Source organism: Gorilla gorilla, chromosome 16 (genome assembly GCF_029281585.2).
Source record: "Gorilla gorilla gorilla isolate KB3781 chromosome 16, NHGRI_mGorGor1-v2.1_pri, whole genome shotgun sequence".
Classification (NCBI taxonomy): domain Eukaryota; kingdom Metazoa; phylum Chordata; class Mammalia; order Primates; family Hominidae; genus Gorilla; species Gorilla gorilla.
In genome coordinates, this window is record NC_073240.2 from 25,512,940 (window position 1) to 25,538,464 (window position 25,525).

Genomic DNA, 25,525 nt, shown 5'->3' on the forward strand with positions numbered 1-25,525 from the left:
GCAACTTTCTTTTTTTTTTTTAAAGACAGAGTCTCACTCTTTTGCCCAGGCTGGAGTGCAGCAGTGTGATGTTGGCTCACTGCAAGCTCCGCCTCCCGGGTTCATGCCATTCTCCTGCTTCAGCCTCCCACGTAGCTGGGACTATAGGTGCCCACCACCACGCCCAACTAATTTTTTGTATTTTTAATAGAGATGGGGTTTCACCGTGTTAGTCAGGATGGTCTCGATCTCCTGACCTCGTGATACTGTCTGCTTTGGCCTCCCAAAATGCTGGGATTAGAGGTGTGAGCCACCACACCCGCCCCCCCGCAACTTTTTTTTATAAGACAGGGTCTCATTCTGTCTGTTGCTCCGGCTGGGGTGCAGTGGCATGATACTAGTTCAATGCAGCCTTGAGCTCCTGGGCTCAAGTGATTCTTCTATCTCATCCTGTTGAGTGTCTAGGACTATAGGTATGTGCCACCGTGCCAGGCTAATTTATTTTTATTTTTACTTTTGTATAGATGTAGTCTCCCTATGTTGCCTAGCCTTTTGTTGAAGTCCTGGCCTCTAGTGATCCTCTCACTTTGGCCTCTCAAAGTGCTGGAATTACAGGTGTGGGCCACCATGCCCAGCTGCCTTATCATGGTTAACATTATTTGATCACCTGCATGAGGCAGTTTAGCTCAAGTTTTTCCACTACAAAGTTAATATTTGTTCCTGTTTTCATGATGTATTTTTGGAAAAAAGTCATTATGAACAACACATATGTAGGAAGTAGGGAATTATGCTCCATCTCCTTATGAGCAAAAGTTCCATATATATCATTTGTATTTCTTCAAACATTTTTATACATTCTTTTGGGTGTTCTGGATTAAATGCATTTTCCTGTATATTTTAGAACCTGCAGTCCAGTTATCGCAAAAAAGATGGAAAACATGAAAGCTAGAATTTTTGTAGGGATTATATTGAATCTGCATATACATTTGGAAAGTATAAGCATCTTGGTAAGTACCTAATAGCGTTCTCATCAAGGAAAATCTAGGTTATTTTTTTCATTTATTCAGGATTTCTTTAATACTTCAGTATCACTTGTAATCTACAGTACATGTATATATAGTCTTGTACTTTTTTTTTTTGAGACAGAGTCTTGCACTGTTGCCCAGGCTGGAGTGCAGTGGTGCAATCTCACCTCACTGCAACTTCCACCTCCTGGGTTCAAGCAATTCTCCTGCCTCAGCCTCCCAAATGGCTGGGATTACAGGCGCCCACCACCATGCCTGGCTAATTTTTTGTATTTTTTAGTGGAAACAAGGTTTCACTATTTTGGCCAGGCTGGTGTTGAACTCCTGACCTCATGATCTGCATGCCTGAAACTTATGTTAAATTTATTTCCAAATACATTTCCTTTTTGATGCCATGTTATAAATGAATTTTTTTTAGTTTCTTTATTTGATTAGTTTGTATTTTTGTATTAGTTTGTTTCCCACTGCTGTAAAGATACTATATGAGACTGGGTAATTTATAAAGAAAAAAGGTTTAATTGACTCACAGTTCCACATGGCTGGGGAGGTCTTAGGAAACTTATACTCGTGGCGGAAGGTGAAGGGGAAGCAGGCACCTTCTTCACAAGGTGGCGAGAAAGAGAGTGAAGAGGAAACTGCCAAACACTATCAGCTTTTTTGAGAACTCACTCACTATCCTGAGAACAGCACGGGGGAAACAATCCACATGGTCCAGTCACCTCCCACTCAGCCCCTCCCCCAACACAGGGGGATTCCAATTCCAGATGAGATTTAGGTGGGGACACAGAGTCAAACCATATCAGTTGTATAAGAGTGCAATTTTTTTACATGAATCTTGCATCCTACAGGATTACTGAACTTTTTTAATGGTTCCCATCTTATTTTAGTGGATTCTTTAGGATTTTCTATACACTAGATTATTTACTGGGAAACAAAGATACTTTGATTTCTTCCTTCTCAATCTGGAAGTCTTAAATTTATTTGTCTAGGCTAGTTTTATCAATTAAATCTTAAAGAACAATGTTTAGTGGGAGTAGATAACCTTTTTATGTTTGTAATTTTCAGGAAATTACTGAGATTTTCTTGATACTATTGTTATGTGAGTTTTTCATAAATGACATTTTTATGTAAAGAACATTTCATTCTGTGAAAAAGTCATTTAGTGTTTTTACTGTGAGTGGATTTTGGGTTTGTCAAGTGCTTATTCTGCATCCTTAGAGGTGATAATGAGGCTTTGTCATGTATTATATTGATATAATATATTACAATAATTCTTTTTATATGTTTTACCAAATTTGCAATCTTGAGTAAATTAATACCTTTGTGTAACATATAACCCCTGTGTCATAATCCTGATTTGTGTTGAAATTATTTCCTTGAGGATTATTGCCTGGGTATCCATAAAGTATAATGGTTTAAATTTTTCCTTTTTTGGACTGTCTTTGTCTAGTTGTGGTATCAGAGGAAACTGTCTCATAGAGTGCATTGCTTACTGGTCTCTTCTCTATGGTTTTCATCTTCTTGGAGAACAGTTAGTGAAAAATTGCTATTGATATTTTAAAGGTTTGGAGTAATTCACCAGTGAAGTCTTCTCAACCTGGGCAATCATGTGAGCTTGGAAGATGATGCATCCCCATCTCATCTTTCAGGTGAAACCTCAGCCTTGGCCATCACCTACATCTGGATTTCTGACCCAGAGAAACTGTGAGTAATGTGTGCGTGCTTTTGAGCCACTAAGCTACATGGTAATTGGCTATGCTGCAATAAACAATAATACACTTGATGGTAAATGTAATATGTTATCCTGAATTGGATCAAAAAACAGAAAAATGGCATTGGGGAAAACCAGGTAAAATATGAAGACAGTCAGTAATTTAGTTAATAGTTCTATATACCTTTATCAATTTTTTGAGTTTTCACAGATATTCTTGTTTATGTATGATGTTAATATTACAGAAAGTTGAAGGGTATATGAAACTTTAAGATCTCAGCAATTTTCTGTAAATTTAAAATTTTAAATAGAAGTGTAGACATTGCCCATATATTTGAGATCAGGACTTGCTGTTAACTTAATTGAGCCTTTGTGGAACCTAAAACACATGGTACAAATGCAGTAACGTTATAAAATATAAATGATACGATTTTCTATTTTATTCACTCCGGTTTTTTTTTTTGAGACGGAGTCTCACCCTTTCTCACAGGATGGTGTACAGTGGTGGGATCTTGGCTCACTGCAACTTCCATCTCCTGGGTTCAAGTGATTCTCCTGCCTCAGCTTCCTGAGTAGCTGGGACTACAGGCGGGCTAATTTTTTTGTGTGTTTATTTTTAGTTGAGATGGGGTTTCACCATGTTGGCCAGGCTGGCCTCAAACTCCTGACCTTGTGATCCGCCCGCCTTGGCTTCCCGATGTGCTGGGATTACAGGCGTGAGCCACTGCGCCCGGCCTATTCACTCTATTCTTCAGGGAACATGAAAGTCCATTTTTTTCCCAAAGCATCCAGAAGTACAGTTGAGCTATGTAACAAGTAGACAACACAGAAGATGGAAACTATAGTACATCTACATGTGGAGTAACTGATCTTAAAATGATTTGCATGATCATCATCCATGTGATTAAAATGACCACGGTAAAGAGGAAAAAGAAATGCAACTTTCTTGATTTAAAAATTCTAACTGGGCAGGTGTGGTGCTATGGGCATGTAGTTGCAGCTGCTTGGGAGGTTGGGCTGGATGATCACTTGACATGAGGAGTTTGAGGCTGTAGTGTGCAGTGCTTGTGCCTGTGAGTAGCCATTGCACTCCAACCTGGGCAACATAGCGAGACTCGGTTTCTAAAATAATTAAATAAATAATAAATAAATGAATAATTGGATTTAGAGTGTAAGTTACAGAGATCATTGCTTATATTTAGGGCTGCAATTCTCTAGATACAGATTTTTCTATGTCTTTAGAGAGCTACCACTCCAGCACAGACTTTCAAGTACTGCTTTGCCATTTTTATTTTTCTCTCAATGGGTTCCTGGAATTACAGTTTGTAAAGTTATCTCATAGCGTATGTTTCATTTTTATTTCTGTTTGTTATTGATGTCTGTCTCTGGGTAGTGGCTATAACCTATAGCCTTGCCGAGTAGAACTCAGGGTTTGGTACTGGGTGTGCTTTTCATGGGAAGTTTATTCAACTTGGTTGATGGCCTAACGCCTAATAATCCAACTTGCATCCGGGTATTTCTCTCACACAGTATACTTGCTTTTACTGGAAGACATCCTTGTAGCTCCTGTCTGACCTGTGTGTTATTTCTAACAAGATAACCACTCTCTAGGAGAGTGCTGCCTGGGGAAAAAAAAGTGAGGTCTTCATGTGTTTGTAAAGCGAAACACAGAGGAGGCAACTCAACAAAAGGTGTATAATGACATTAGTAATGTATTATTATTAACCAATCAAAGAGAGGAGGGCAGCATTCCTTGAAGCAGCAATAGGAAGGGAAGAGCTCTCCGGGACACACACTCACAAACAGCATGGGTGGTGGGGGAGCAACTACAGCAGACAGGGTAATGGGCCAGTGGGCTGAAGCCTTTATGGGTGTATTTCTCAGTTTTTTTTTTAGAGAGACAGGACAAATGGTAGTTAGGATAGGTAGGTAGATAGATTAGATACATCGATAGATCAATACATAGATAGATAGTTGATAGCAAGATAATAGAATAGTGGCATTTTTATTTGGGGATTCGCTCATGTGATTATAGAGGCTGAGAATTCCCAGGAAAGCAATTTGTAAGTTTATTATTTATTTATTTATTTATTTATTTATTTATTTATTTTTGAGACGGAGTCTCGCTCTGTCGCCATGGCTGGAGTTTAGTGGTGCGATCTCGGCTCATTTCAAGCTCCGCCTCTCAGGTTCACACCATTCTTCTGCCTCAGCCTCCCAAGTAGCTGGGACTACAGGCGTGCGCCATCATGCCCAGCTAATTTTTGTATTTTTAGTAGAGACAGGGTTTCACTGTGTTAGCCAGGATGGTCTCGATCTCCTGACCTCATGATCCGCCCGCCTCAGACTCCCAAAATGCTGGGATTACAGGCGTGAGCCACTGTGCCCGGCCCATTTGTAAGTTTAAGACTGTAGAATGTTATAGCATGGCTATAAGCCTGAGATCTTCAGAACCTGGAAAGCCCTTAGTGTAATTCTCAGTTTATGACCAAAGGCCTGAGAATCCACAGGTTTCCCTCTTAAAAGTCCTGGAGTTTCAAGGTCAGAGAATTCAGAGTTCTCTCAAGGGCAGGAAAAGAAATGTACCTGCCGAAGGGGGTGGGTAGGGATTGGGGGAGAGAGAGAGGGAGATAGCTTTTTTAAAACTTTTACTTTAGGTTATACTGGGTCGTCAAGGGTATTGTATGGTGCCTGCTTCCATTATGGGTGTATTTTCCTCACTAAATTCTTTCCTTCACACAACAATCTCATCTGGAAATACCCTGGCAGACACATCCAGAAGTAATGCTTTACCAGTTATCTAGGTATTCTTTAATCTACGTTAAATTAACCATGAAAAGCCCATCACCTTTCTACCTGGTACCTATATGTATCACCTTAAGCCATACTAATCTCCAAATACAGACAGTAATAAGGCAACATGATGCAATTATTCTGTATACAACCAAAACATACTAATCTGTTTTTTTAGAGTAGTAAAAGTTTGTGGGTGATGTTTACTATTCTGATATCCCATAATTTCAATACAAATATGTTAAATTACTAATACTTAACTGCTACTATCAGATCAATGCATTCTTGGGTTATGTGATAAAAGAAGAGAGGGATGAAAACAAAGTTATTTGCCTAATATATGTATATAAACACGCAAATGTATTCTTAAAGTAGATAGGAAATACTAGTGATAATTTTAATCCTTGTTTCTGTAACTGTTCACCTGGTCCTAACTGGTATTTATAACTTCCTTCCACTGCTCCCCACTCTGTATTCTCTTTGTGTTCAGCAAGCTCCTCAGCTGGTCCGAGGTCTTTACCTGGCAGGGTGATGCAAACCTTCATTCCTGAAAGATCTGGACCATTTGTACTGTTGCCGGGAATGGTTGTAGTTTTCCATTGAACTTAATAACAGGTCGTAGTAATACTAAGAGACTTTGTTTTAGCCCATTTTCTGTTACTTAAAACAAATACCTGGAACTAAGTAGTTGATAAAGAAGACAAATATATTTCTTAACAGTTATGGAGGCTGAAAAGTGGAACGTTTAGGGGCCACATGTGGTGAAGTCCTGTTGCTTCTTGGGACTCTCCAAAGAGTCCTGAAGCCATGCAGGGTATCATATGGCAATGCAGTAGAGCTTGCTAACATGGAAGATCAGGTCTCCCCTCTTACAAGCTATCAGTTTTTCTGTCTTAATAACGCATTATTCTAAAACTCATTAGTGTATTAATCCATGAATGGATTAACTTAATCATAAGGGAAAACTCTTCATGATCCAGTCATCTTTTAAGGGTCTCACATCTCAGGACTGCCACATTAGGAATGAAGTTTAAACATGAGTTTGTGAGGAGAGCCCTCTACTTCTGGCTTTCTAAAAATCATGCCCTGTCACTTAAAAAAAATTATTCCATTTCTATAGTTCAAAGGCTTAAGTTGTTCCAGCACCAACCGAAAGTTCCAAAATCCAGAGTCTCATCTGTCAGCCTAAGAAATCAAAACAAGTTATCTTCATACGAAATTCAGTGATTAGATTGTTAAGGCCCAATGGATTCATCTTGGCTGCTGCCCAGATAGAGCCACATTACCAAGACAGGGAAATTGCTATGTAGAGAAAGTTTAATACATGTAGAGCTGGCTAAAGGAGAGACCAGAGTTTTCTTATTACTCCAAACAGCATCCCCAAATATTAAGAGGCTAGGGTTTTTATAGATAGTTTGGCATGCAAGGGGCTAGGGAAAGGGGAATGCTGATTGGTGGGTGTCAGGGATAAAATCTTAGGAAGTCAAAGTCATCTTCTCTTTCTGACTCAGTTCCTGGATGGGGGCCACATGTCCAAATGAGCCGGTTTACTGGTTTGGGTGGCACCTGCTGATCCATCAGTATGCAAAATCAGAAAAATATGTCAAACACAAATCTTAGGTTTTACAATAGTAATGCTATTTATGGGAGCAATTGGGGAGGTTAATAGTATTGTGGCCTCTGGATGTATGACTCCTGAGCCATACTTTATAACCCCGTGGTTAATTTGTAAGTTTTACAAAGGCAATATGGTCCCCAAACAATGAGCGGTTTTGTTTCAGGAAAGAGCTGTTACTATCTTTGTTTCAAAGTTAAGCTATAAAATAAATTCCTCCCAAAGTTAGTTTGACTTTTGCCCATGATTGAACAAGGACAACTTGGAGGTTGAAGGCAAGATGAAGTCATTTAGGTCATCTCTCTCACTGTCACCATTTTGTCAGTGTTACAGTTTTTACAAAGATGATTTCAATTCTCTTTTTGGGGTTTTACTGCACATTATTCTTAAGGTATAAGGCAGGCAGTTGGGAAGAGGCTGAAGACTAACTTCTTCCTGCCAACAGGGCTTGTGCTTGGGATAGGGTTTGGCCCCAGGGTAAATGGAATGAAACTGCTTTGCAGCTGCCTGCATGTATTCACAGGTGCCTCGTTGGGGTTCCTAGGCTTGCATGACAAAGATGTTAGTACTCTCATCCACAATTTTAGTACAGCACTTAAGTGAGCAGCAGACTGTAGGACAATGAGTCCTAATATAAGAAGTAGAAGTCTGAGCTTCAGAAGTCCTTATATAATTCATCTAAATTCCTGAAGGATTCAGGGGAATAGCCCCAAGAACCAGTCAGACATGGGGTCAGTAGTCAAGATAAATTTGAGTCATAAGTTGTTAGAAAGACGAATTGGAATAAATAGGAAAGAGTAAATTTATATATACCATTCCACATCTTTTTAGTTAATTTCCTAGTCCTGCAAATAGATTCATTCAGTTAAATATTTACGTTTCATTTTAGAAAGTAGAATTGCAGATGGACTAGGTCTCTATTTGTGATGAAGGCAGAAAAATTTTTAACAGGCATTTGAACAGAAATAGAAAAAAACTGCAAAGGTTAATGTTGGGCACAGTGTATCCACATGATAAACTCAAGTATGTTTAAGGCAATGGCAATCTGACATATTTTCAAATCACCTGTATCACAAGAAATAAGCATCTGCGTGCAGGGCTTTAGGAAAGAGGTAATAGCAATTTCATTGAGTCCAGGTCAGTAAAAATGGAAGAAAAATTGGAAAGTGTTAGTTTGGGGATATTTGGCTCTGAAAGAGTTCAGAGTTTCCCAAAGTTCAGAAAATAATTAAAAGCTCAAAAACAATGGGCAAGACTAGAATCTTAACAACAGGTCTGCTATAGTATTTTTCTGAAATATAATTTTTCTTGTTCTAGTTCTCATTTTTATTAAAGACACATCACAGTAGGACACATTTATTTACAAAATAAGTTTGGGCATTATTATACCTAGCCTTATTATTTGCATAAAGTGAAGCAAGAATAATTATTTGCCATATTAGCTGTTTCTAGATTGGCTTTGCTGGAACTTTGTTCCATAAGGAATCTTAGATTAGACTTTTTTAAAAGCCTTGAGTCAACCCATGGATTTATCTGTGTCTACAAATGCGTGTATGGATTGGGTGAATTCCTCTCTTCTTGACATCCCAAGATAGCATGGGGATCGTAGACCTGTCAGAAAGTAACATTTTTTCCCTATCTCTGGTCAGGAACCCTGTACTGACCAGACAAGGAACCCTGTACTGACCAGACTGCGCAGACAAGTTATGAGGCCAGATTCCCCCCAGGGCTTTCATCATTTCTATTAGTCAATTTGAATTCCTTAAGGCAGTCTGTTTATATGTGAAAGTATGTCATTCCACTGGTAAAATAGGCATATTTTTGTAAAATAACCAGTGTATCCAGTTGTTTCCTGTTATAAAAGAAAACAGATTCTTAAATGTAAATAACGAATTATCCATACGTTTAAAAAAAATAAATAATTTTCAAATTCTGGAGAAATCAGGCAGAGAGAAATAATGCTTCAAATTTTACTCACAGGAGTATACTTCACTCAGTCGTTAAAAGCTCAAAACAAAACTCAATTGTTAAAAGCTCAGCTGACACTGAAAAACAACAAAAAGGCTCTCCAAACAAAAAAGCTTCCTTGACACTGAAAAACAACGACAACAAAAGGATCAGCAGCATATTTTTTTTTTTTTTTTGACAGTCTCACTCTGTCTCCAGGCTGGAGTGCAGTGGCACCATCTCGGCTCACTGTAATCTCTGCCTCCCGGGTTCAAGCAATTCTCCTGCCTCAACCTCTCAAGTAGCTGGGGCTACAGACGCCTGCCACCACACCCAACTATTTTTTTTGTATTTTTAATAGAGACAGGGTTTTACCATGTTGGCCAGGATGGTCTCCATCTGCTGACCTGGTGATCTGCCTGCCTCGGCCTCCCAAAGTGCTGTGATTACTGGCGTGAGCCACCACACCTGGCTGGATCAACAACATTTTAAGCAACAAATCATGAAAGGATTACTTCGGTCTCCTATTAGTTCAGTCCATGTAATTAACTCTTGTACTGCCTGACACTGGGCCAGTAGTCCTCATGAAAATATCAGCTATCTATGAAAGTATGTTTTTTCTATTTCACTGGCACAGTCTCTATCAGAAACCTGTATTCAAAGAACCTTTCATAAAGCAAATCACTTTTTGAAAAGGATCAAAATAATGCAACAGTTATCTGTGGATGACAAACGTTTCAGGACAGCCATTGATTTTTAACTTTACTTTTACTTTTTTTTGAGACAGCATCTTAGTTACCCAGGCTGGAGTGCAGTGGCACAATCATGGCTCACTGCAGCCTCAACTTCCTGGGATCAAGCAATCCTCACACTTCAGTCCTCAGAGTAGCTGGGACCACATGCAAGTGCCACCACACTCAGCTAATTTTTTTTTTTTTTGAGACAGAGTTTTGCTCTTGTTGCTCAGGCTGGAGTGCAATGGCACGATCTAGGCTCACCGTATTCTCTGCCTCCTGGGTTCAAGCAATTCTCCTGCCTCAGCCTCCCAAGTAGCTGGGATTACAGGCATGCGCCACCACACCTGGCTAATTTTTTGTATTTTTAGTAGACCTGGGGTTTCTCCATGTTGGTCAGGCTGGTCTCAAACTCACGACCTCAGGTGATCCACCTGCCTCAGCCTCCCAAAGTGCTGGGATTACAAGCATGAGCCACCATGCCAGGTGACACTCAGCTAATTTTTATACTTATTTGTAGAGATGAGGTCTTACTGTTTTTCTCAGGCTGGTCTCAAACTCCTGGGCTCAAGCAATCTTCCATACTTGGCCTCCAAAATGCTAGGATTACAGGCATGAGCCACCATGCCTGATGAGGACAGCCATTGTTAAAGACACAGTCAACAAGAAAATCTGGTCATCTCTGTGGCACGTAATAATTTAACATAATCATAATTATTACTAATCACAATGAAATGAGGATTATAGGCATCATAATTTTGGAATACATGTTTACATTTATATAAATATAATGCAAAGAAAATTAAACACCATTTTGTATTTGACAATGTTTTCTGTGTGGTCAATATACCAAATAAGGCAAATACGTCTTTTGGACTTCAGTGGACCCAATACTTAAAAGGTTAATTAGGTAGAAAAAAAAAAGACTTAATTTATAATTTGATTTTTCAAAGTTTTTCAAATATTAAAGGTTTAAAACACTTCATATCACAAAATGGAATCCCAGATAACCACACATCATTTATTTAGAAAATAACTCAATTTCAAAAAGGCAAAAATCTCTACTCATTGATAGAGAAGGGAGACTCATCTCTCCAAACAAGACCCAATAAAGACAGCATGAGGCTGACCACATCTGTCTCTTCTCTCTCGGTGTTTTTCAGTTTATTTAAAAGGCGAACAAAAATATTTTATTATCCTTCAATATTATACAAAAGCCTTGTTCAAAAAAAAACAAATTTTACCTCTGCATTAGTGTAGCGGGAAAATCAGAGAACCGGAGAGACCGAAGGTGTTCAGGAGGGTTTGTTTAAGGTGTTCACCAGCTCAGTGGACTTGCATCCAGAACGTCTGAGCATCAAACAAAGAAAGCACGTGCCTTTTATGCATTTGGGGCAGGAAAAACATGAAGCGGGAAGCAGATTTACAGAAGTGAGAACAAAAGCAGTTAATCTTCTTGTGACATGTCTTACATCTTGGAGAAAAAACATGTTTTGCAGCTTGTGCTTATCTTGTGGCCTTGCAGCTGCACAGCTAGAAAAACAGGAACTTACAAAATTTGCGGAGGGTAGATATGGTTAGTGTTTCACAGAAGGGCAATTAATAGTCTGTCTTAACTCCATTTTCGGGGTAGGGGTTACCTATAGCCCTCTTAGCCCAGGCTTAGACAGCATTCTATGGAAGAAACTATTATGATGTCATTACTATTTCATTTTTACTATTTCTATTATTATTCTGTCTACTTCATTAGCTTACTATTAATATTAAACCCAATTTTTATATAAAACGTTATAAACACATTATCCAATCTAAATCAGTTTGATTATAAAGTAAGAGTTTCATAAATATTTTACAACATTTTACAATTGTATACTAAAGAGCAGATTAATGCTCCATGAAAACTCCATTTGTCACACACAGGGCTGCAGACTCTGGGCCTATATCAGTGTACATTTTATTTTAATGTTTATTCTGTAGAAAAACTAATCCCTGGCTGGGCACGGTGGCTCATGCCTGTAATCCCAGCACTTTGGGAGGCTAAGGTGCGTGGATCACAAGGTCAGTAGATCAAGATCATCTTGGATAACATGGTGAAACCCCGTCTCTACTAAAAAAAATAGCTGGGTGTGGTGGCGGGCACCTGTAGTCCCAGCTATTCGGGAGGTTGAGGCAGGAGAATGGTGTGAACCTGGGAGGCGGAGCTTGCAGTGAGCCGAGATCGTGCCACTGCACTCCAGCCTGGATGACAGAGCGAGACTCCGTCTCAAAAAAAAAAAAAAAAGGAAGAAAAACTAATCCCCTTCAAATTCTGGCAGCTTGCTCATACACAGAACTTTCTTTACAAGTTCAATCTTTTATAAATCTTTTATAAGTTGCTTAAAGCTTCAGTTTTTTCCTTTTTAACTTGAGACAGTTTTTTAAAATCCTCTAAATTAGACAAAATTATTTTAACATTTTTATGTCTTTGTATAATTTTTTACCAAAACACATATAATTTTTATATACCTTTCATGTAAATCTTTTTTTAGTAGTCTCAATTATGTATATTACAATGTAGAGTCTTAACAACTTTTATTTTTAGTGAACACAATGTTAATTATGTACCAAGTACAGAGCCTAGGACACAGGACAGAACTGTAGATAATATCGGACCCTTTCCAGCATAGTTACAGGGCATAGCTAACTCAACATGTCCCCCAGTCCTTATCTAGAAGGTAATGCCTCTAATGCAGGCAGATTAGGCAATTATAAAAAGTCTCAGAAGCAGTTTATAACCTTAAATCATTTGGCAAAGACAGTATCTGACCTGCCTAATTTAGACCGAATATTTAAATATTGAAGGCATTTTAATTTTATTTTACCAATAATCTATAAAACTGTCTTTATTATTCACAGATTATTAGAGTCATGTGAACTAAAAGGCAATGTAGTTAATTTTTTTCTGATAAAATATTTAAGTGCATTATATAGACATGCCAATTCATTAGAGCTCTTTTAAATATTTTGGTAGTGAAATATTATACTTATGAAGCATATCAATAAACAGACATAGAAAAGCTGTGACTTCAGTGTGTCCTTTCAGACTGGCTGCCTGACATGAATAAAAAATTCCAACCCTCCATATGTGGGAGAAAAAGGGACAGTACTCTCACATGGTTACAAAGTTAAGTTCTCAAGGACAAAAAACGAGAAGAGAAAAATGTCACTTTTTTTTTTTCGGAACTTGCAACAAAGTTTGTAACTAACCAGTGCGCAGGGCCAGCTCAAACACTGAGTTTTTAGGGGTCTTAGGCCTACGTTCTATTCTGTGGTACTCCTCTCTATGACAGATTGACAACCGAATGACAAAAAGTTTAGTCACATAGATCTATTTTTCTTCGAATCAAAACTTGAAGAGGAGACAAACAGTGACTTTTACAATTCATTCCACTGGTTTTGCACAGGGAGAGGTTGGCTGGTAAGAAATTTTTACTTTTTTGCTAGCTTGCCAGTTTTCCAAGTTCCCTTTGCAGCTTCCAGGAGAATGGAGCAACTTTTGATGACCCTGTTTTCTGCACCGTATCTGTGGGGGCCAAGCTGTGTTACAAAATTTTGCAAGATGCCACCCAGTGGGCTGCAGTGGGAACCAAATTAACACTCCTCATGTTGGCCAGAGCAAAATGCATGTGACAAAATACGGATACTAATCACCCCACTCACCATCAAAGTATTGATTTGGCAAAGCTCTAACTTGTTGCCATTGGCCCCTGTCATCTTTGATCCACTCAAGATAGGGAGAGATGACCTCCGAAAAGTAGTTTCAATGGGTGCTCCCCAGGTAACATGGAAGGGTGGATGGTCACCCTCAGTTAGACCTATTCACCTCCTGCCAACAGTTCCTGTAATGCTCACTAAACCCGAATGATCAGACAAACTAGGAAAGCCTGCAGTAATTCCATCAACAATTTCTTCAGAGATCTCCTCCATACATGCAAACTCCCTCAATGAAATACAGAAAAACAGAAGGCCTTCCAAACCAAAATTTCTGATCAAATCCAAACCAGAAGAGTATTCCTCCAAACGTGTCCCCTATTCTCTTCCAATTGGAGAGAGAAATCTCCTCAAACCAAGACTCTTACTACAACTCAGGGAGATACAGGCAGACCCCATGATGGGGCCACAGTACCTTTGAGGCCAACAGAGCCTCTTCCTGCAGTCTAGGGAGAGCTGGACAGTTCCCATGATAGAGCTGCAATGCCTCTAGAGGGGCCAACAGATCAGGAGAAGTGGAATACTCACCAAACCAGGGTAACATTTTTCATTCCAGGAATTATTTCTCTATTCTGGTTAGATCCATACACTGTGGGTAAGTAGCACCCTGCTGGTAGATACAGTGCCAGAGACAGCCTTTATTTGAAGAGAACTAGGCAGAAAATTGGGCTGTTCTCCAGATCTGCCACTAGTGAGAGATTGGCAAACACAAGGGATAATATTCCTATGAGCTCCTAAATTTGTAATGGCCTGATGGGTTCATCTTGACTGATGCCCATATGGAGCCAATTGTATCAAGAGGGGAATTGCTATAGAGAAAGGGTTTAATACTTGTAGAGCCAGGTAAACAAGAGACAAGATTTATATTATTACTCAAAACAAGCTTCCAAAAAAATCTGAGGTTAGGATATTTTTGTAGATAATTTGGCATGCAGGAGGCTGGAGAATGGGGAATTTTGATTATTTGGGTCAGGGATGAAATTATAGTAAGCAGATAGGAGGACAGATAGGCAACAGGAGGACATCTCCTCTTGCATTGTGTCCGTTCCTGTGTGGGGGCCACAAGTCCAGATGAGCCAGGTTACTGTTTCGGGAAGCACCAGCTGATTCATCAGAATACAAGGTCCGAAAAATCCCTCAAACACCAATCTTAGGTTTTACTGTATTAATAGGTTATCTATAGGAGCCGCTGGGGAGGTTAATAATCTTGTGGCCTCTGGCTTTATGACTCCTGAGTAATACTTCTAATCTTGTGGTTATTTTCGTGTGTTTGCAGGAGTGGTCTAGTTCCCAAACAATGAGGGGATTTGTTTCAGGGAGGTTCTCTTGTCATCTTTGTTTCAAAGTTAAGCTAGCAACTAAATTCCTCCCAAAGTTAGTTTGGCCTTTTTCCAGGAATGAACAAAGGCAGCTTAGAGGTTAAAAGGCAAGATGGCGTCAACTTAGGTCATCTCTCTTTCACTGTCATAATTTTCTCACTGTTACCATTTTTGCAAAGGCAGTTTCAGGATAAGCATAATGTACACATTCCCTTTCCAAAAGAGAGAAATGGACAAAAAGAAAGTAACAGTCTTAAAGCAAATTTGAAATCGAGCAGGGCAACCATTACGTCTTAAAGCTGGGGAATATTTTTTTGACTCTTTCTCTGACTCCTGAACACACTGGGGTAAAGGTTGGACTCACAGGCTCTCAGGTACTGTCACTCCTATGGCTTTGCTTGGTACATTCTCCGTGGGTGCTTGTACAGGTTACAGTCAGGTACATGAAGTTTTCCAGGGCAGACATTGCATGCTGTAGGTGACTACACATTTCTGGGGGGACCCGGTAGTGGTACCACTTCCTCAACTCTGCTGAGCATTACCCACATGGAACTCTGCAGTGACCTCACTGCTGTGGCTTCACTTAGGATTGCCCTGGTGGGGACCCCTTGCAGTACCTCTAACCCCACATTTGTGTTTGGCATCCCTCTATTTGGGACTCTCTGCAGTGGAGCTGGCCCTGTGACAAGTGTCTTTTTGGACTTCCAGGCTTTCAGAGAAATCCTTTGAAATTTGTAGAAACTGCCAAGCCCCTACATATCTTCATTTCTGTAAGCCTACATGATTAGCACCACATGGACACCTCCAAGGTTTAGGGCTTGTACCTCCCAGAGCTCTGGGACATAAGCTCCACCTGGGTTTATGGTAAGCATCTGGAATGAGCAGAGCAACATCCTAACAATGTGCAGGGCAGTGGCCCAGGCTGTCCCCAGAAACCACCCTGTCCCCTTAGGCCTCTCAGCCTGCAATGGATGAGGCAGCCTGGAAAATGACTGAAATGGTTGTAGGGGCCTCTTTCCCGTTGTCTTGACTACTAACAGCTGGCTGTGCTTTAGCCATTGTAATTTCTGGCAAGCTATGGCTCTGCGACATCCTTGGATTTTTCTCCTGAAAATGCTCTTTCATTCTCTACCACATGGCTAGGCTGAAAATTTTTAGAATTTTTCTGTGTGTGTGTGTGTGTGTGTGTGTGTGTGTGTGTGTGTTTATGTGTGTTTTCTCTAGCAGTTCACCTTAAGCAGTTAGAAGTAACCACACACAGCTTAGAAGTAATATGAACAGTTTGTGGCTTTAGAAATTTTTTCTGCCAGATTACCTAGTTCTTCAGTCAGTAGTCAGTGTCTTTACAAAGCCCTTGGCATGGACACAGTTCAGCAAAGTTATTTGCCAATTTTTTTTTCTTATGTTATTATACTTTAAGTTTTAGGGTACACATGCACATTGTGCAGGTTAGTTACATATGTATACATGTGCCACGCTGGTGAGCTGCACCCACTAACTTGTCATCTAGCATTAGGTATATCTCCCAGTGCTATCCCTCCCCCCTCCCCCCACCCCACAACAGTCCCCAGAGTGTGATGTTCCCCTTCCTGTGTCCATGTGATCTCATTGTTCAGTTCCCACCTATGAGTGAGAATATGCAGTGTTTGGTTTTTTGTTCTTGCGATAGTTTACTGAGAATGATGATGTCCAGTTTCATCCATGTCCCTACAAAGGACATGAACTCATCCTTTTTTATGGCTGCATAGTATTCCATGGTGTATATGTGCCACATTTTCTTAATCCAGTCTATCATTGTTGGACATTTGGGTTGGTTCCAAGTCTTTGCTATTGTGAATAGTGCCACAATAAACATACGTGTGCACGTGTCTTTATAGCAGCATGATTTATAATCCTTTGGGTATATATCCAGTAATGGGATAGCTGGGTCAAATGGTATTTCTAGTTCTAGATCCCTGCGGAATCGCCACACCGACTTCCACAATGGTTGAACTAGTTTACAGTCCCACCAACAGTGTAAAAGTGTTCCTATTTCTCCACATCCTCTCCAGCCCCTGTTGTTTCCTGACTTTTTAATGATTGCCATTCTAACTGGTGTGAGATGGTATCTCATTGTGGTTTTGATTTGCATTTTTCTGATGGCCAGTGATGATGAGCATTTTTTCATGTGTTTTTTGGCTGCATAAATGTCTTCTTTTGAGAAGTGTCTGTTCATGTCCTTCGCCCACTTTTTGATGGGGTTGTTTGTTTTTTTCTTGTAAATTTGTTTGAGTTCGTTGTAGATTCTGGATATTAGCCCTTTGTCAGATGAGTAGGTTGCAAAAATTTTTTCCCATTTTGTAGGTTGCCTGTTCACTCTGATGGTAGTTTCTTTTGCTGTGCAGAAGCTCTTTAGTTTAATTAGATCCCATTTGAGCCCTCAGAAATAATGCCGCATATCTACAACTATGTGATCTTTAACAAACCTGAGAAAAACAAGCAATGGGGAAAGGATTCCCTATTTAATAAATGGTGCTGGGAAAACTGGCTAGCCATATGTAGAAAGCTGAAACTGGATCCCTTCCTTACACCTTATACAAAAATTAATTCAATATGGATTAAAGACTTAAACGTTTGACCTAAAACCATAAAAACCCTAGAAGAAAACCTAGGCAATACCATTCAGGACATAGGCATGGGCAAGGACTTCATGTCTAAAACACCAAAAGCAATGGCAACAAAAGACAAAATTGCCAGTTTTTAACAGAGATGTTCTTTAGTTTCCAATAGTGTTTTTCCTTAGTTGTGATACAGCTCCGATGAGTGGAGGAACACTAGGGCTCTTCTCTCACGCCGAATTAGATAAGATGACACGGACACACATGGAGTGGTTTTAAGGAGTGGAGAGTTTAATAGGCAAGAAGGGAAAAGAAAGAAAACAGAGGGAGGGCGGCTCCAAATCCAAGAGAGGAGACCCCATGTGCCACGGAAAAGTGGCTGCTTATATGAGTAGGCTGGAGGAGGTGGTGTCTGATTTGCGTAGGGCTCAGGGGATTGGTTTGACCAGGCAAGTCACTCAAGTAGCCCTCAAAAAAACTGGCCCTCCCACCCTAGACTTTTAATGTGCAAATGCAGGGCACCATGATGTTTTAACACATGGGGATATGTGGGGGTGGCCATGTTGCCAGGCACATGTGGGGGCAAGGAAGAAGAGGGCAGGAATCACCATCTTTGGGTAGACTCAGTTTCTAATGGCCCGTATTTGCATATCAGAGGTTGCAGGCCTGGCTCTAAGAGCCAGGGCTTTCCTGCTAGACAACAAACATTTCTGGAGCTGCTTTAAAAGACGCACAAACTTTCCAAGGACCCCTTTTCCACTGTATTTGCTTAATAACACCTAAAACAGTTGCATCTGAAACCTTGTCAGCATAGCCTTTAGTCTCCATAGTTTTATCAGCAGTCCGGTCAAAACCACTTCATCAATCTCTAAGGACTTCCAAATACTTCCCAGTCTTTTTGTCTTCTGAATTGTCACAAGAACACAGGGTTTTTCTAGTCTGCCTCTCAAGGTTCTTTTAGCCTCTGCCCACAACCCAGTTTGAAAGCCACTTTCACATTTTTAGATACTCAGTTTCAACAGCAACCTATTTCTTATTACCAATTTTCTGTATTAGTCCCTTTTGTCTGCTTATAACAGGATACAAAATATTGGGTCATTTATAAAGAAAATAAATGTATTTCTTATGATAATACACTGATAACTTATATCAGCTGTTAAGTCCGAGGCTGAGGGGCCACATCTGGTGAGAGCCTCTTGCTGGTGGGGACTCTCTAAAGAGTCCTCATGACATGCAGGATATCAGCTGGTTAGGGGGCTGTTAGAAACAAGTGCTTGGTGTTGCTAAGAAAAATGAGCACTTAGAAAATTTCTTAGCAAGGCACATTTGCTTCTGCAGAAGGGTGCTGCCTGTGTCTGTCTAATGGCAAGAGTACACCGAGTGGGGTAGGGCAGGGGTTTTTATCCTTAATGCAATCCCTGTTGCTATGTCCTTTCCCCATTGGCTGGAGTTAGACCACACAATCTAAGCTAACCCGATTGGCTACTGTTGGAAATTGAATATGGTTAATTAGGCAGGAAGGGAGAGGCTGTTCGTTGCTAAGGTGGGAAGGGTTGTTTACAGAACAAATACAAGGCATGTCTGGGCACAGCGAAGGGTTGTTTACAGAGTAATAGATTTGCTAGTTAAAGATTAAGGAGAGAAACATGCTTGTTACAGATCAAGCAGAAAAGGCTGTATACAGAGCCAGAAAGACCAAGAAAGCTTTGAAGAGGAACTTATTATTTCTGGCAGGGCTGAGCATGCTAATGCAGGTCTTTTTTCCTCTAACAAAGCCACCAATGGCCCTCACATGATAACCCGTTAATTTATGTATCCATGAATGAATGGATTCATCCTTGAGGGCAGGTCAGTCATGATTGATTCAAACACCTCTTAAAGGCCACACCTCTGAATAACTGCCACACTGGGAATTACGTTTCACAATGAGTTTGGTAGGGGACAAATATTTCAAACACAGAAGACACAAGGAGATCTGTATTCCAGACATATTCTTCTGTCCTCCATTGTGGAGTACTTGTCCAGTTTCCCCCTGGTAATCTGGATCAATTACCCCAAACAACAGTGCAACCCCCCTTCTTAGGCTGTTGGTTCAGGGACCTGAAGATTTGAAAGTGGCTAGGTGGGCCATTCTCATTATAATCTATTGATTCCTGAACTACATGTAAATTCTGGTTTGGGGAGAAACAGCACCATATAATGGGTGCTGATTCACAGGACGTATAGCCTTCTAGAGAACCTTGCAACAGTCTCCTAAAGTACTGTCACCTAGCAAGTGCTAGAACCGAAGCCTCCAAAGGACATCCCACAATTTTATCAAGCCACTTTCTTCAGGATTACAGACGACATGGTAAACTCACAGAAGTTTCTGAGCATGAACTCACTTCTGCCCCTCTTTGTCTGTGAAGTGAGTTCCCTGTTCAGAAGTGATGCTGTGTGAAATACCATGATGGTAGATAAGGTATTCTGTATGTCTATGGGTGGTAGTTTTCACAGAATAATTACATGCTATTTCTTTAAATTTCTATAAATTTCAATTTATAGAAAGAGTAACTATCTTACTATTCAGGGAAGGACAAAATGCTGCCCCTTCCTTGATGAAAGCTGCCCAAGGTAATCAACCTACCACCAGGGAGTTGCCAGATCATCCTGGGGAATGGTGCCATATGAGGGGCTCAGTGGGTGTTAATTTCTGCTGCTGACGGTTTGAGCACTCAGAGGGAGCTGTAACCTGGTTGGCTATGGTGAGTGGAATTCCAGGTTGCTGTGTGCATGCATAATCTCAGTCCCTACCACTGTGGCCACTTTATTCATGAGCCTAGTGGGTGATGACACGGGTGGGGAAAGAAGCTGACTAGTGTCGTAGAGTGCATTATCCCATCCACTGGATGATTAGAGTCCTCCTCTGCTGAGGTGACCATCCTTTGGTGAGCATCCACATAGGACACAGATGTTTTAAATTTTTGGCCACTCAGGTCTATTCCTATACCACTCCTGCAAATTTCTTTGTCACCAATTTTTCAATCATGTATTTTTAAAGACCCTGACCATCTGGCCTAACCATTGGCTACAACCCTTAGATCATTGCATAATTACACTTCTGAGCAGATATTCTTCTAAGCAAAGTGCACAACTATATGCCCTCCTTAACATTCTGCTGATTGAGATCTCCTTTTTCTACTAAACTTCAGCAATGGCCCACATAGGGGCTGTAGTGCCACAGCTGTACAGTTTTGAGTGATGCCTGCATATTGTGCAGAACTGTCAGTAAGTGAAGCTCTAGCCTTCTCTTTCTCCTTCAACTGGTTGTAGTTGAGGCCATGATACATGCTTCTAGAGAGAAGGCGGTGTAATGGGAGTGGAGACCATGGGTATTTGGACACTTTATGTATCTTATTTGTGCCTCCTCAGCCTTTTTGGGACCAGTTTTGTATATACTACTCTCATGTGATGATCGTGCTGTGCACATCCAACTTTATGTCTTGGTATGACAGACAATGTCCAGTTCATAATGGGCAGCTGAGGCTGCCTGGTAACTTAATGGCCCACAGTCATGGATTTCATTTTTGTTAAGACCCAGTGACAAGCCAAGAGCTGCTTATGAAAATAATAGTAGTTATCTGCGGATGATGGCAGGGCCTTGCTGCAAAATCTGAAGGGCCTCCTCTGAATTCACCTGTAGGTATCACTGGTAAACTGGGCTCTTTCCTCACTTTTGATTAGTTGTACAGAAAGAACATTTAATTGAAAAAGACACTTAGGTTTTATTTGATGGCCAGCGACTGGAGAAACAAGCTCTTTCTTTAAATGCATGAACAAAAGGCATCGGGTTCTTAAGGACTAGCTGTGGGGGAATGAAAGGAATATTAGCATGTGTGGGGTGGGACTCCAGATGTGCAGGCTCAATTTGTAAACATATGTCTTCATACATCACATGTGCACAGAATAGCAGAGATACTCTTTTACGGGTGGGAATTTTAACATTATAATAATATGTTAATGACCTGAAGGTAACTTGAGGTCGCGTGTTCCAGACTCCTTCAGTTTCATAGAGTCTTATCTTTCTCTGGTATCTGGTCAGGGGTCAAGATGCTCTGGCATGTTCCGAGGCCATCTGGTTTCCTTCAGCAGCTGTGCCTATAAATAAGGGACTTAAGAAAAAGAGTAGGAAAAAGGAACATTCCCAGTTATTTCATCAGGACTGTCCTAGATGACCTCTGTTTATTTTCTCCTCATTCTTGATGGCTGCTGAGGGGCAGGGGTCCAACTTTTGGAGCTACTTCCTGATGTTTATGGGTGTTGTCACTTGATAAATTAGAGGAGCAAAACCTTTCCCTTGCTATTCTAAGGTAGATCTGATTGTCTCTAGGCTGCAACCCCAATTGCTCATATCCCTGGGTGATTACCCTCTGCAGCTTGATTGCTTCCAGTCTCATTCTTAACCTGATATACTGGGGTCAAAAATTAATAAAAACAGGATCATCACCAGCAGGCCAAGCAGGAACAAAGTATGGTTGAACAGGACACTCTTTATTGCACTCCAGATGTCCTTAGAGCTGCTCTTGGTCAACACAAAGGAGTGAGGCCGTTCTTCTTGTTTGAATATTTGCTTTATTTTAGCTTCTATCTCCATAGAGGGTTTAACCCAGGTGCAACAGGTGGTATTGGTGATCACACATACTCTTGTTTATTTTGCCAGGAGCTAGTCTAAGGCTGATTGTCCAGCACTACATTAGCTAGCCGATTGAAAGAAGGTTGTATATTTTGAATAACCTTCCTGGTATTACTTGCTAGATTTTTTGTTTGGGTTGTATTTATTAGGGTATCCTCATGTAGGTACAGTGCTTTTCCCCACTCACAGGTCAGCCAACTCTACAGCAAGTCCTCGAGCCAGGAGCATCCCAAGACTCATCTTTGGCCTACTGTAATGGCAGATTGTATTATGAATGGTTATCTCACTGTATTCCATAACACCTGTTGTACATTGTCCTATGTGTATTTCATTATCTACAGAAGGGTGATCTACCACTAGCAATGGGGAGGAAAAAGTAGCAGCAGAGGAGCTGTTAGGGAGGTGGTGGTGAGGAGAGCCGCAAATGACCACATACTCTGGGGATGCACAAACCCTTGTGGGAATGCGGAAGTTTAGCCCATGAAGTAACTGAGAGCCTCAAGGGGGAGGGGAAGTCTTCTGACAATGACAGAGGGCCCTCTTGAGTTCAGGTGAAATTTATATTTCTTATTGGAGCTGGAAATATTGCTGGAGGAGGGGGTGCATAGTAGAGTCAACAATATTTTTCATTTCCTGAGGTGAGTGCTAGACTACAAAAGTAGTTGATTTTAGGAGCGGGATCCGTGCAACCCATATGCTGAGAATTTCTCAGGTAGACAGCAACAGGTGTAAGTGGTTAGATTTCCATGGCAGCATTCTAAGGTTGAAACCACCTTCCCGAAAGGTACACACTGGGCCCTGTGCCCCCGGTCTTGGGGTACCTGTGGTTATATAGCATTCAGACAGATTGTTTGCACTGGCTATAAAATATGGGAAAATTTGACTGTCGTGTTGGTGTCCCAGAGACCCTTGGATGTTGAGGACTAAAAGGACCAAGTGGTATAAGAAAAAGTCAGAGTAAAGTTTTACTTACCTAGCTTAAGTATCCTGAGCTGGCTAAGAGATGAGGAGGTAGAGGGCGAGATAGTTCAAGGAAACACTGTGGGACTATCAGGGAGTCCTGAAGGTGTATAGTTAAGATATATGTAATTTTCTATCAAGATGCCAGGAGGGCCACAAGTCAGGGATACATGATCAAGATGATCTGGAATAAAAGGAAACAGATCTCTAAGCCAGAGACCAGCTTTGAGGACTACAGGACAAGCCCTAATGCAATCAGACAGCCAAAAGTGCCATCAAGAACACTCTTGGCGGGTAGAGACATTTAAGTGTTATAGCAGCGACCGTTTAGATGGGTCAAAGTATCCTGTACTTATATTTTTGGGAGTCAGGTTGGTTTTTCAGAACAGCAATTTTAAATCTGAGATGGGTTCAGCCTGGTACGAGGGAATTTACTGCACTGGTGCATCCACTCATTTCACTCATGTGTGATGAAGCTGCGGGGTGACTCCCTGAAGCTTTAAGGCAGCATGTGTTGTCAGAATCACCACGTATGGCCCCATTCGTTTTGGACCTAATTGCCTCTCTGGACTTTGAACCTTCCACATTTTCAGATATACCTAATATCCATGGACATAAGGATGCAGAACCAGGTCTGTCGGTGATGGAGAATCCTGGTTTCTATAAGCTGCAAGAACACGGGCCGCGTTCCTAATATGTAACGCATATTTTAGTTGTTTCAGTTCCTGTAGGCTCAACCACTTCCCTGTGGTTGCCTCTGGGATTGATCTCCCATACATTGAACACCGAGTTAAAATGCACTCAGTTAAAATTATTTTGGGGGGTGCAGTCCTTATTCTAAGGAGAACTATGGTAAGAGAGGAAGCCAGTTTTTGTCGGTTTCCCAGCACAGTTTAGCCAACATTCTGTTTAAGCTTTAGTTGATTCTTTCTATTTTTCCTGAGGACTGGGATCTCCATGCTGTGTGGAGTTTTCAGGGGATTTCTAGGCCTTGGACTAACTTTTGCATAGTTTCAGATATAAAAGCTGGCCTGTTGTCACTGTATGGCTTTAGTCAGCCCGAACATAAGGCTTTTTTTTTTTTTTTTTGACAGAGTCTTGCTCTGTCACCCAGGCTGGAGTGCAATGGCACCATCTCTGCTCACTGCCACCTCCACCTTCCGAGTTCAAGCGATTCTCCTGCCTCAGCCTCCCTAGTAGCTGGGATTACAGGTGCCCGCCACCCTGCCCAGCTAATTTTTATGTTTTTAGTAGATACGGTGTTTCACCATCTTGACCAGGCTGGTCATGAGCTCCTGACCTCGTGATCCACCTGCCTTGGCCTCCCAAAGTTCTGGGATTACAGGCATGAGCTACCATGCCCAGCCAGGAATTTTTTTTTTTTTTTTTTTTGAGACGGAGTCTTGTTCCGTAGCCTGGGCTGGAGTGCAGTTGCGTGGTCTCAGCTCACTGCAGCCTCCGCCTCCCAGGTCTCGGTTCAAGCAATTCTTCTGCCTTAACCTCCCAAGTAGCTGGGATTATAGGCACACGCCACCATACCCAGCTAATTTTTGTATTTTTAGTAGAGATGGGGTTTCACCATGTTGGCTAGGCTGGTCTTGAACTCCTGACCTCGTGATCCACTTGCCTCGGCCTCCCAAAGTGCTGGGATTACAGGCGTGAACTACTGTGTCTGGCCAGAAAAAAATTTTTTAAGAGATGACATGCTACCTAGAAGGTGTTCTCAGTGGGAGTTGGGAACACCTGCACCCATCCTGGGAAGATATCACCCACAACTAGAAGGTATCTAAAGTTCCCAGAAGTCTGGGACATGACTATAAAGTATATTTGCCAGTCCTCACCAGGGTAAACTCCCTGAGTTGTACTGGCTTAACATGAGGCCTTGGGGATGGTCTGTTAGGGGGCTGTTAGTCTGGCAGAGAGAGCAAATCTTGGTCGCTTGCTGTGCTGTCTCTCCAAGGTTAGGATGGTCATCATTTGAAGGAGCCAGTTGTACAGGGTTCTGTACTATAATTTGAGCTCTCATGGGCCTCCTTAACTACCTGGGTGGCTATGGCTTTTGGAAAAATCTCTTGTCCCTGGGAGTTTTCAAGCCATCCTGGATATCCTCCTCTTTTTAGGAACACTTCCCTGGGGGTTACTGCTAGGGAGCTGGTGTGTCACCTACAGCAACTGCTGTATAATACCATGTCTGATATAGCAGCTGCTGGTGTTAAGGAGGCTGTGGGTCTCAGGAGAGACCAGGTATCATAAGGCACTTCATGGGGAGAGTCTAATTCAGGAAATATTTGCTTGCCTTCTCTGGGTTTTATCTTTGTGGAAGTCAATTTACACTTCTTTTGCAGTCCCTTATTCTGGCATAGGGCCATGAAGTACTGCTTTTTGCTTTTGGCAAAAGCTGTCTTCTTAAGAGATTTTCCCAC

General features: G+C 41.1%; 1 long non-coding RNA gene across 2 annotated transcripts in view; it reads left to right on the forward strand.

Annotated features, from left to right (window-relative positions):
• Positions 1-25,525, forward strand: part of LOC129527074 (uncharacterized) — a 203,720-nt gene that overhangs the window by 78,230 nt on the left and 99,965 nt on the right. For both annotated transcript variants that reach the window (XR_008671936.2, XR_008671937.2), the window contains 2 exons: positions 881-986; positions 2,568-2,708. This is a non-coding gene — a long non-coding RNA (uncharacterized lncRNA). The remainder of the gene's footprint in view (positions 1-880; positions 987-2,567; positions 2,709-25,525) is intronic.